We start from the raw sequence: 11233 nt of genomic DNA, 5'->3' as shown, positions 1-11233 counted from the left end.
TCAGAGAAGGAAGAAGGGGAAGCTCGGATATGTTGTGGAAATCGGTGGGACTGGCGCGGATATATCGAGCAGGAGGGAGATGGGGGAGGCTCCTGCCCGACGGCAAGACGGGAGAGGAGGGAAAGATCTCTGAGCAGATCTCGGCCAAGTCGTCGGTTTGCGGCCGGAGAGCGGCGAGCAGCTGCCGGATGCTAGGATCTCGGGGCAAGGCGCGGGCGGCGGGGATGCGCGCATCGATGAGGGAAGCTCGAGGAGGGCGCAGCGGCGCTTTGCCCTGGGCCTATTCCCTCGCGTGCGGCAGTCCCGGTCCCTGGCCTTCGGCGCCGTAGTCTACTCACGCGAGCCCATATTGCCGTGGCTGGGCATGGGCAGGCATCCTGCTACTCCACTTCCTTGTGTTGGAGTGCGTGGACTGGATGGAGTGCCGTGTTCCTATCAGTATTTGGGGAAATAAGAAGCGGCGCGCAGTGGAGATATGCTCTGCCTTGGAGCTGTGGCAGCGGCAATGAATCAACAGGCGTGGCCGCCGAAAGGTCCGAATGTAAGGACAAGCTATTGACGCAATGAGTTGGCAGACTTCAAATTTACTCAATGCGGATAAATGGAAAATTTACTTTTTCAAAAAGCAAGTTTTTTTGCTGCTCTTAATTATACATTTTTCCACGAGGCGATAGAATTTTTTGTAATTCAACCATATGCTCATTTTGTCTAAATCTTCAATCGTAGATTGTTGTCTGCTCAAAAGTTGGAATCCATAATTTATTTGCCTCGGTGCCTAGCTACATTGGTAGACTGGCGAGCACGCACACCTAGGCATCCGCGTGACGTGCTCCTCCTCCCTCCCAACAGGACACCTGGAGAAGCCTCCTACGGACTCCTGCGGTAGCCCAGTGTTGATTTCTATGCACCAAATGGTAGCAGTGGCATGTTGCCGGATAACTGGTGACGCAGTTGGCACAATGTACAAAATTGTGGAATGGTTTGTAGAATATTCAATGTGTACTAGCTTTAAATTTGTTTTAATTCATATTTATAAAAAATAATGATGGCACCCACCATCATTACAAGTTTGTTGTATTATAAGTCGATGCAGTGAGGGGCTTGTAATCTATAATCTTCTTAAAATTTGGTTATGTTCATAATGATTAGGAGAAATCATGACCACCATGGATAATGGTGAAACTGAAGAAGTTTCAACACGGATGATTAAGAGTGGATCCCGGTGCAACGCACGGGCACTTTTGCTAGTCTATATCTATATCTATACCTAATAATAAAGGAGCTAAGGTTTCTACCAGATTTTTCGTCCAACTTTTTTTAAGACGGTTTTGCCCTCCCACCAAATCGCATAATACACTAAAATGCCACCGTACCGGTTCGTGGTCTCCGCACTTCGTTCGGGAACCCTTATCCTCTATCTTCTCTGTGCCTTGCTGCACCGGAGCGGCTCCTTCCATCTCCCACGCCGACTTCTTGGCCCGCCCCTCCCTGGACCTGCTGCGGTACCACCGGCTCCCAGGAAAGTGGATGCGTGCATGCTGTCGTAGAGCCAAACTGGAGCAGGGGGGTTGGGGACATGGCGCTTCTGCCGGCTCCGAGGAGAGAAGAACCCTGCGCTGGGCGGAGAAGGCAATGCCTGCGGCGGCCCCGGAGATGTGGGCATGGCATCACTGCTGAGTGCCGACCCTGGCGCCGGAGCTGCGAACGCCATGGACGCTCGCAAACTCAGCGCTGTAGAACGCATCGTCGAGCTGCAGGCCTCCACGCCGTGCCATTTAGCTATAGCCGCCTCGTCGAGCTACAGGCCGCCTCGCGTAATCAAGGGAAGGGGAGGGCAGTGGCCACCGCCGCGATGTCCAATGAGCTCGGTATCTGTAGAGGAAATGGCACGCGGCCATGATGAGCTGCGCTCGCCTGTCGGCCAGGGCGTGGCGATGAGCAGAACAGGACACATCGACTGGTGGGCCGCTTGCCTGCGTGTGTTGGCAGGGGGCGCTCCCTCTGCTCCTGGTCTTCCCCTGCGTTGTGCAAACGTACTTTTCCCATGTCCGTTTCTCTTGAATTGTCCCTTGTTCATCTCTACAAGGTACCTTGTCTGAGTATGAACTGATTTTATATAAACTGTAGTTCATGGTTGCACTTGAATGGTGGTCAATTCAGAGCATACTTGATATCAGTATTGTAGGGCGACGTAGGAAATCTTTTGAGCTCGGAAGAAGAAAGAACGCTCTTGCTTCTAATCAGTGGTTGCTGTGAAATGTGCTATGTAGTGGACATAATCAAAATTGACTACTTTTTAACACTGAAAGATTTGCATTGCGTTATTCTGTAATTGATACGTACGCTCTTGCTTCTAATCAGTGGTTGCTGTGAAATGTGCTATGTAGTGGACATAATCAAAATTGACTACTTTTTAACACTGAAAGATTTGCATTGCGTTATTCTGTAATTGATACGTATAAAAAGTGTGATAATTTTAATTATTGGGTAGTTCGCGTATATAAAGTTATTTAGTCCCTACTAATTTGGCGAATTGGAAATGGGCAGTTTCGCAGACCAACGAGCGAGAGCAAAGGGCAGAGCCATGTGACGGAGGAGGTTGAGGAGGCTACGCGCAAGTGAATAGTTGTCACACTCAGTAAGTTATCTGATGGATGATGGAGAAGGTAAATAGTTTTTTTGTGTTGTGGTTGGGTCGTTTGGATCGGGCCGGACATGTGAATTGTGGCTTTTCAGAAGATGTGCCCTAAAATCAACCCAAAATGAAAGAAATTTAGGACAGTGTTAGACCCAAAAAGTAACGAAAATATATTCTCAAATATTCGCGACGGTTGTTGGATTCTCGTAAAATAATATTCAGTAAAATGAAGCCACCGCAACACGCGGGCATGTTTCCTAGTCACACCTACATGTGCAAAGGTAAAACAATGAGCCTAGGTCTTCGGTTGGAGGTACATGCAACTCCACAACCTCAGATGGCACCTTAGTAGTGACTACGCAAGCTCATTATTTTGTGTGAGGAGGCAGCACAAGAGCGCACGACATATCCTAGCGGATCATTTTTTGGATGACACATAATAAAAGTATCTACAAAAGTTATACGGGTGGATGATCTTTCTCGATGGCAACTTGATACAATGTGTTGCTTATCACCACTATGGTGTTATTGCGATGTAGTACATTTATACCCGAGTTCCGCCATAGTTTTCACCGGTACCCTTAGATTTGGAATGAACCTGCCTAAAATTTGATAGCCGCGTGCCTCAAAAGGAATATCTTCTGACCACCTTTACTAAATCCTCATTTTCCTCTCACACACCAAACGCTCAACACCTTGGCAACCAACGATTTTGCCGTTGACGATGACCACAAGTGAGCCTTTTGTCCGCAACCTTACACACACCCCCTCCCCCTGCCCCCAATAACGCCTATGCCCGGTGACTCAAATATGGTCCCTCCTTCAGTTTGCCAGCGCCCTACTTCAGCAATGTTGCCGATGTTAAGTTTAAGTCTCCCTTACATACTCTGCTTTGGTCCCATCATTACCCTTTTTGTATACTCCCTCCATTTGTGTTTGGACATTACCCTAAATCCAAATAACTTACCCTTATGCTACTCGGGCCAAGTCAACAAGAAGTTACGGTGCTAGCTAACAAAATATGAACAAGAAGATTCAAACACATAGAAGAGAACAATGCAATACTCAAGGAAAAGAACTTTGCACGAAGTTCTCCAAAAAGAAAAAGAACTTTGCACAAAGGTTTCTTACACACCATCCTCTCACGAAGCACCAGCTGCGGATGGCGAGAACAATATTGAAGATGAGGAGTGTATACTTGCCTAACTGAAAATATTCAACTTTTACCATTACTGCTTTTCTCTTATATTTCACTTGCAGCGTGAAGAACCAGGTGAGCATGAGAAAGGACAAGAACATGGACAGAGATTTGTTACACATGAGCACCAGTGATCACTTTCCAGAAAAGTAATTAAAATTTATATTTCTAAGTTTCAGAAAAATCTGAAAATAAATCATGATGTAGTCAGTATTGTCCCACAAACATATAAATTTTCAACTGAAAATAATGTGTATTTTAGGCTGCACAAAAATAACAAATATGTTGATACGACTATAGTGATTTAAATCTCCAAAAAAATCAGGCTTTGTCATTTTTGTGTAGCTCAGAAAACAAAACATTTGTAATTGAGATTTTATACGTTAGTGAGATACATCATTAGCTACTTTTAGAATTTTGTTACATAATTTTTTGAAATATATAAATATAATTTTCCAATTTTTTTATATAATGAGAGCAATGGTGCCCATGATCCAAAAGGACTTTTCGCAAGAACATCCTTTGTTTTAGTGTGGACATAGAGGAAAGACAAAGACAAATACAAATAGGATTTAATATTTTTCGTGAAATAATGCGAATATCCAAAACTCCAGTTATGTATTTCCCGCAACATAATTAAGACAATGTCCAGGTTTTTAAGAAAAATGAAGATGATACACTCGTATTTGCGTGGGCCACTTTACTACTTGATTAAAAGAAGCGTGTTGTCTGATACAACCCCCTATAGGGCCCATGCCGTGGGCAAGACACGATCCATCTTTCAAAACTTCAGGCCTTTCTAGAGAAAATGCTCTTTGGATCATAGGTGTAGATACACTATTGCCTGCCAAAACCCACCGGCGAGCAGCGACGAGCAACACGAAGAGCCGGGAGGCTTCCAAGACGGCTGGTGGGCCCTGGTCCCTCGGTCGACGGCCCGCAATGCTCTGGCACACGTCCTGACGGTCGCAAGGGTGTGCCACCTGACCTATACCTGGTCAGGGAGGTGTTGGATCTCTTCGATTAGTTTCCTGCATGGTAGACACGTAAACATTAAATGAGCCTCGATCGGCTCTCAGGTTACCCTGCTCATCGGCTCAAAGAGCCGATTGACCCATGGTTCATGTTAGATCTTGCAATAACATGGGTGTCCTGCTTCATTAATATTAAGCTAAATCGATCTACGACAGTTTAGGGTTTTCACCGTATAACCGGAACATCCTACACGTAGTTGAGCCTAGCAGATACGAAAGATGGTGGAAAACTAACCCTAAAAGAGGCCTAAAAACCAACATAGAGTCGATTCCCGGAACATCCCTTCTAGGATCAGTAAGCCATACCTAGCGCACTACCGGATCGTTCAACCCGTTTGCAAGGCCTAACCATACGGATATCAAACTAATCCTTGTAGAACAAGGAGCAACTATAACAGATCAAATCTACTAAATAAAGATGAAGCAAGATGCCGCCCTTACACCTAAGATAGGTGTAAGGACGGCTAGACATCGAGGGGCAGCATAGCTAAGCAAGCATATCAGAAGAACAACGATGCAAGCCCCAAAACATCTACGATAAGTAGTGTTACTCGCCATCAACAAGGCTTCAAGATTTAGTAACACCAGATAACGAATAAACCTGTACTGCCTAGATCGCAAGATGCGATCTAGGCAGCATGATGCTTACCCGGAAGAAACCCTCGAAACAAAGGGTGGCGATGCGCCTAGATTGTGTTTGTTGTGAACGTGGTCGTCCTCTTTTCTCAATAACCCTAGATACATATTTATAGTCCGTAGACTTTCTATCTTTGGAATACACCTAACCGTGTACGAGCTAAACTCTATCTCTTAATTCTAAACTAAGATGCAATCTATTATAATATACAGATACACGGGCAATCTAGCCCAAACTCTCGTGCAAGGCCGCTTCAGAGACGCTCCACGTGTATATCCTCCAAGCCCATCTCAATTACGGCCCATCTCCTGATTTGGCAAAAATCCGGTGATAACACATGCCCCCTGGTTTTGGTAATGATAATTTCAAAACCACTCTGTTTTTTCTTCATAGGGTCATGTCGTGGCAGGGCAAAACCGCTTCAGTATCTTTCCATCATGATGCCTTGTCTTCTCAACTTCTGCACGACTGACAGTTTTGGCACTACGTCCTCGAAAACTGCTCAAGCATTAAATCTCCACTATATCCCCCTTATTTAACCGCATCGAGCAGTTCATCTCTTCATTCCCCTGTTCCGTACTAGCCATCGGCAAAAAACCTCCCTCTGCAGCCATGTCTTCCTCTTCCTCCTCTGCCTCTTCCGGCCTTTCCTTCCACTCCTCCTCCTCCAGTGAGCTAGAGCCAGAAGTCAATCTGATGGCCATATACGAGGCTCTCGCCCCCGAGTTTTGGGACGCGAGGGATTGGGACTCCTCCATCGAGTCAGAGGGCGACGAGCCCCTCACCGACGGGGAAGAAGACCTCCAGTTCCTCGTCGACGGGAAGCTGGAGGCGGCAAGTGACGACGACCTCTTCTTATGGGAGGCGGACCTCTCTTCCGACGAAGAGGAAGAAGAAGCGGAGGAGGACTCCTCCTCCGAGGAGTACCCACCGGCCAAGCGCTTCCGCGCCGGGTCGGATGACGACGACGACGACGAGGAGGGTGAAGCCCCTGCCGGCGGCTTCATCAGCAGCGACGAGGACGCCGCCGGCAGCAGCGCCGACAACGGCGAGGACGGTGACGACGAGGGCAGCGACGGCCCTTAGATTAGGGAGTAGTGCAGGGCTAGTAGTGGTAGTGCATTAGGCATCGGATGATCCTTTTGAGAGCCATCGGCTCTTCCTTGTAAAATCTTTCTGTTAATCAATGAAGAATGTTCCTCCAATTTGATTTTCCAATTGTCCAGTTCTACCCTTCCGATTGTCAAAATAGGTCAACGCACCAAGAACCAATAGCAGCGTATCGGTCTTTCACCATCAAACGCCCATAAGGCTAACCCGATAACCAAATTAGACAGGTTCAAGCAGACATTCCCAAAATTCAGATGATAACTTGATACCTGCTCATAATATTTTGTAGCTCTAGAGTCGATGGCTGCGCATCGGCTGTTTTATTCTTAAGTCGATGTCCGTGCATCGGCTGTACCTAGCATCCTGTTGCTTTGCACATATATTTCTTTTTATCGGCCGATTTCATGCATCGGCCCCCATATTCCACTGTCCATCATCCCCATACTTGGGAAGAATTTTTTTTACTGGCCGATTTCGTGCATCGGCCTCCATATTTTACTGCCCATCATCCCACATACTTGGGAAATACTTCTTGAGATACTGGCCATTGACGGCCACTGGGAACTTCACACCATCCAACTGCTCGAGCATGTATGCATTCCCCTTTAAAACTTGGTCGACTTTGTACGGTCCGTGCCAATTTGGAGACCATTTACCATACGCTTTATCCTTAGTCCCCAACGGCAACACAGCTTCCCATACCAGATCACCGACGTGGAACTCCTTCGGTCTCACCTTCTTATTATATGCGCGAGCTACCTTGGCTTTGTTCTCCTTGATTTTGTCAAGCGACCATAATCTGAGTTCCGTTACATCCTCAATGCTGTCACTCATCAGGGCTGCATATTCTTCAGTTGTTAAATCATTCTGAAACGTAGTCCGTCTCGAGCCAGCCGTGATTTCCCAGGGCAACACAGCTTCTTGTCCGTAGACCAGATGGTATGGCGAGGTCTTTATTGCTCCATGACACGACATGCGATAAGCCCACAAAGCCTCTGACAACACCTCGTGCCAACGTCTAGGGTACTCGTCAATTTTCCTCTTAATCAGCTTGATAAGGCTCTTGTTGAACGCTTCAGCTTGCCCATTTGCTTGAGCATAGTATGGAGACGATCGGATCAGCTTGATTCCCATGTCCTCGCAGAACTTTCTAAACTCCTTAGAAACGAAAACCGAACCTCCGTCGGTCGTGATAGTCTGGGGAATCCCGAATCTATGAATGACATGCTCCTTCACGAAACTGATGACATCTTTGGATGCTACTGACTTCATAGGGACGGCCTCCACCCATTTAGTGAAATAATCTGTAATGGCCAGAACCCACTCATGGCCTTTGCTCGATGGAGGATGAATTTTGCCGATCATATCCATGCCCCAACCTTGAAATGGCCAAGGTTTGATGATGGGATTCATCGCTGATGCAGGTACCATCTGAATACTCCCAAACTTCTGACATGCTTGACACCCTTTATAGTACTTAAAACAATCCTCAAGCATGGTGGGCCAATAAAACCCCGATCGTCTGATCAACCATTTCATCTTATGAGCCGATTGATGCGTTCCACAGGCACCTTCATGTACCTCATGTAAGAGCCGATTGGACTCGGCTGGTCCCAAACATTTGAGAAGTAACCCTTCCAACGTCCTGTAGAACATGTCATCCCCAATTAAGACGTACTTCATGGCCTTGTATCTTATCCGTTTAGGTGCCCCCCGAGCCGAATCTTTCAAGTAATTGAAAATATCGGCTCTCCAGTCATCTGGTTCCATGAACTGCACTTGGACATCGGTTCCTTCTGCTACATCCTTGTATCCTGATGCCATCTGTGCGAGATCGTTCGCCTCGGTATTCTGCGACCTTGGGATCCAATTGAAATTTATATACCTAAACTGTGTCATCAGCTCACGGCATTGCATCCATAATGGGAAGAGCGACTCGCTCTCACATTTGTATTCCTCCGTGAGTTGGGAAATCACCAATTTGGAGTCTCCAAAAATTTCCACTGCTTCTGCCCCAGCTTCAAATAGCAACTCCATTCCCTTGCATATTGCTTCATACTCAGCGACATTGTTGGTGCAAGGGGTAGGTAACATGATGGAGAAGGAATATGTTGCCCCCCGAGGCGACACGAGTAGAATGCCGATGCCGCAACCATCCTCACAGACCGATCCGTAGAAGAACATGGCCCATGCACGCACAGTCAGTGCTGCTATATCAGTGTTTATTTGTTCAGCAATAAGATCGGCCAACGCCTGTCCCTTGACTGCTTTCGCAGGTTGATACCGGATATCAAATTCCAATAATGCAAACATCCATTTACCGAGTCGGCCTTTCAACACAGGAGCCGACAACATATGCTTGATGACATCCGATTTGCATATGACGATAATCTCTGCTGACAGCAAGATGTGCTGAATCTTGGTGCAGGTGAAAAACAAACAGAGGCACAACTTCTCGATCTCAGGGTACCTTGTTTCTGCATCCAACATCCTTCTGCTGAGGTAGAAAACCACTCTCTCCAGACCATCATAAACTTGCACCACCACTGAGGCGATGGAGGTGTCAGCTACTGACAAGTAGATGTAGAATGGCCTGTCTTGCTGTGGCGGAACCAACACAGGTGGCTTCGTCAGATACTCCTTAATCTCGTCAAATGCTTGCTGTTGCTCTGCCCCCCAGCGAAACTCCTCATCAGATTTAATTTTCACCAAGCCCATGAATGGCTCGATTCGCCCTGACAGATTGGAGATGAATCTTCTGACGAAGTTGATTTTGCCGATGAGGCACTAGAGTTCTTTCTTCGTGGTAGGTGGTTTGATCGTTCGCACTGCCTCTTGGCTTTTCAGGCCGATCTCAATTCCGCGTTCATGAACCAAGAAACCCAAGAATTGACCGGCTGTTACACCAAAGGCACACTTCTTTGGATTCATTCTTAGTCCGAACTTTCTAGTTCGGTCCAGGACGCATCGCAAATCCTCCAAGTGTCCTTCCACTGCAACAGACTTGACCACCACATCATCAATGTAAATCTCTACCAATTTGCCGATCAGATCGTGAAAGATGTAATTCATGGCTCTTTGGTACGTCGCGCCGGCATTTTTCAGCCCAAATGTCATGACTACATACTCAAACAAGCCCACCGAGCCTGGTACTCTGAATGCAGTCTTGTGTATATCTTCTGGAGCCATGAAAATTTGGTTGTAGCCGGCATTGTCATCCATGAAACTTAGAACCTTATGACCAGCAGCTGCATTGATCAACGTCTCTGCTACCGGCATTGGGTACTCATCCTTTGGAGTGGCTCTATTGAGATCCCGAAAATCTATGGCGACGCGCCATCGGCCGTCTTTTTTCTCTACAGGTACGATGTTAGAAATCCACTCAGCATACCTGCATGGCCTGATGAATCCGGCGTTCAGCATTTTCTCGATCTCTTTCTTGACTTCTACCAGAATCTCGGCCTTCATCTGTCGTGCTCGCTGCTGGAACGGCCGAAATCCTTTCTTCAGAGGGAGCCGATGCTCAATGATGCTCCTGTCTAACCCTGGCATCTCTGTGTAATCCCATGCAAAACAATCTGGGTATTCTGTCAACAAAGCTATCATCAGGCTCCTCAGATGCGGATCTAATTTTTTGCTGATAAATGTTGGTCGTGGCTTATCCCTAGGACCAATGTCAATCTCTTCTAGCTCATCAGCTGATGTAAACCCATATCCTAGCTTTCCGTCGCCTGCTAGATCGATGCTGAACACAGGAAAAACATATGGCGAGGATAATATGGGCCGATTGCTGGAATCGGCCTCCTTTTTCATTGCATTGCTCAATGAGGGTTTACAACTTATTGGTGCTCTAGCATGGCTACATGACGTGCTTGAGGTGAGATCATTGCTTTTTATTTTTTGGGGCCGATCGCAGGGATCGGCCTCGCCACGTACGTCCATTGCCCCTGGTCTTGCTACTTTGTCAGGCCGGTGGATAAGACCAGCCTCGCCCCGTTTTTTGAAGCTTCGATGCGCTCACAGCCGTCCAAACTGATTCCAGAGATTGGCTCTTGATCGTCTGCATCCCAAATGTTCATGCCAGCTAGTGAGATCTCGATCGAGTCATCTGCATGAACGACCTCCACTTCATCTCCATCCCACTGTATCAGGCATTGGTGCATCGTAGATGGAATGCTGAAGGAGATATGCCCTAGAGGCAATAATAAAGTGGTTATTATTTATATCTTTATGTTTATGATAAATGTTTATATATCATGCTATAATTGTATTAACCGAAACATTAGTACATGTGTGATATGTAGACAACAAAGAAGTCCCTAGTATGCCTCTTAACTAGCTTGTTGATTAATAGATGATTAGTTTCATAATCATGAACATTGGATGTTATTAATAACAAGGTTATATCATTATATGAATGATGTAATGGACACACCCAATTAAGCATAGCATAAGATCTCGTCATTAAGTTATTTGCTATAAGCTTTCGATATATAGTTACCTAGTCCTTATGACCATGAGATCATGTAAATCACTTATACCGGAAAGGTACTTTGATTACACCAAACGCCACTTCGTAAATGGGTGGTTATAAAGGTGGGATTACGTATCCGGAA

The sequence above is a fragment of the Lolium perenne genome, chromosome 3 (assembly GCF_019359855.2).
Source record: "Lolium perenne isolate Kyuss_39 chromosome 3, Kyuss_2.0, whole genome shotgun sequence".
Lineage (NCBI taxonomy): Eukaryota > Viridiplantae > Streptophyta > Magnoliopsida > Poales > Poaceae > Lolium > Lolium perenne.
Note: the sequence above shows the minus strand (reverse complement) of the source record.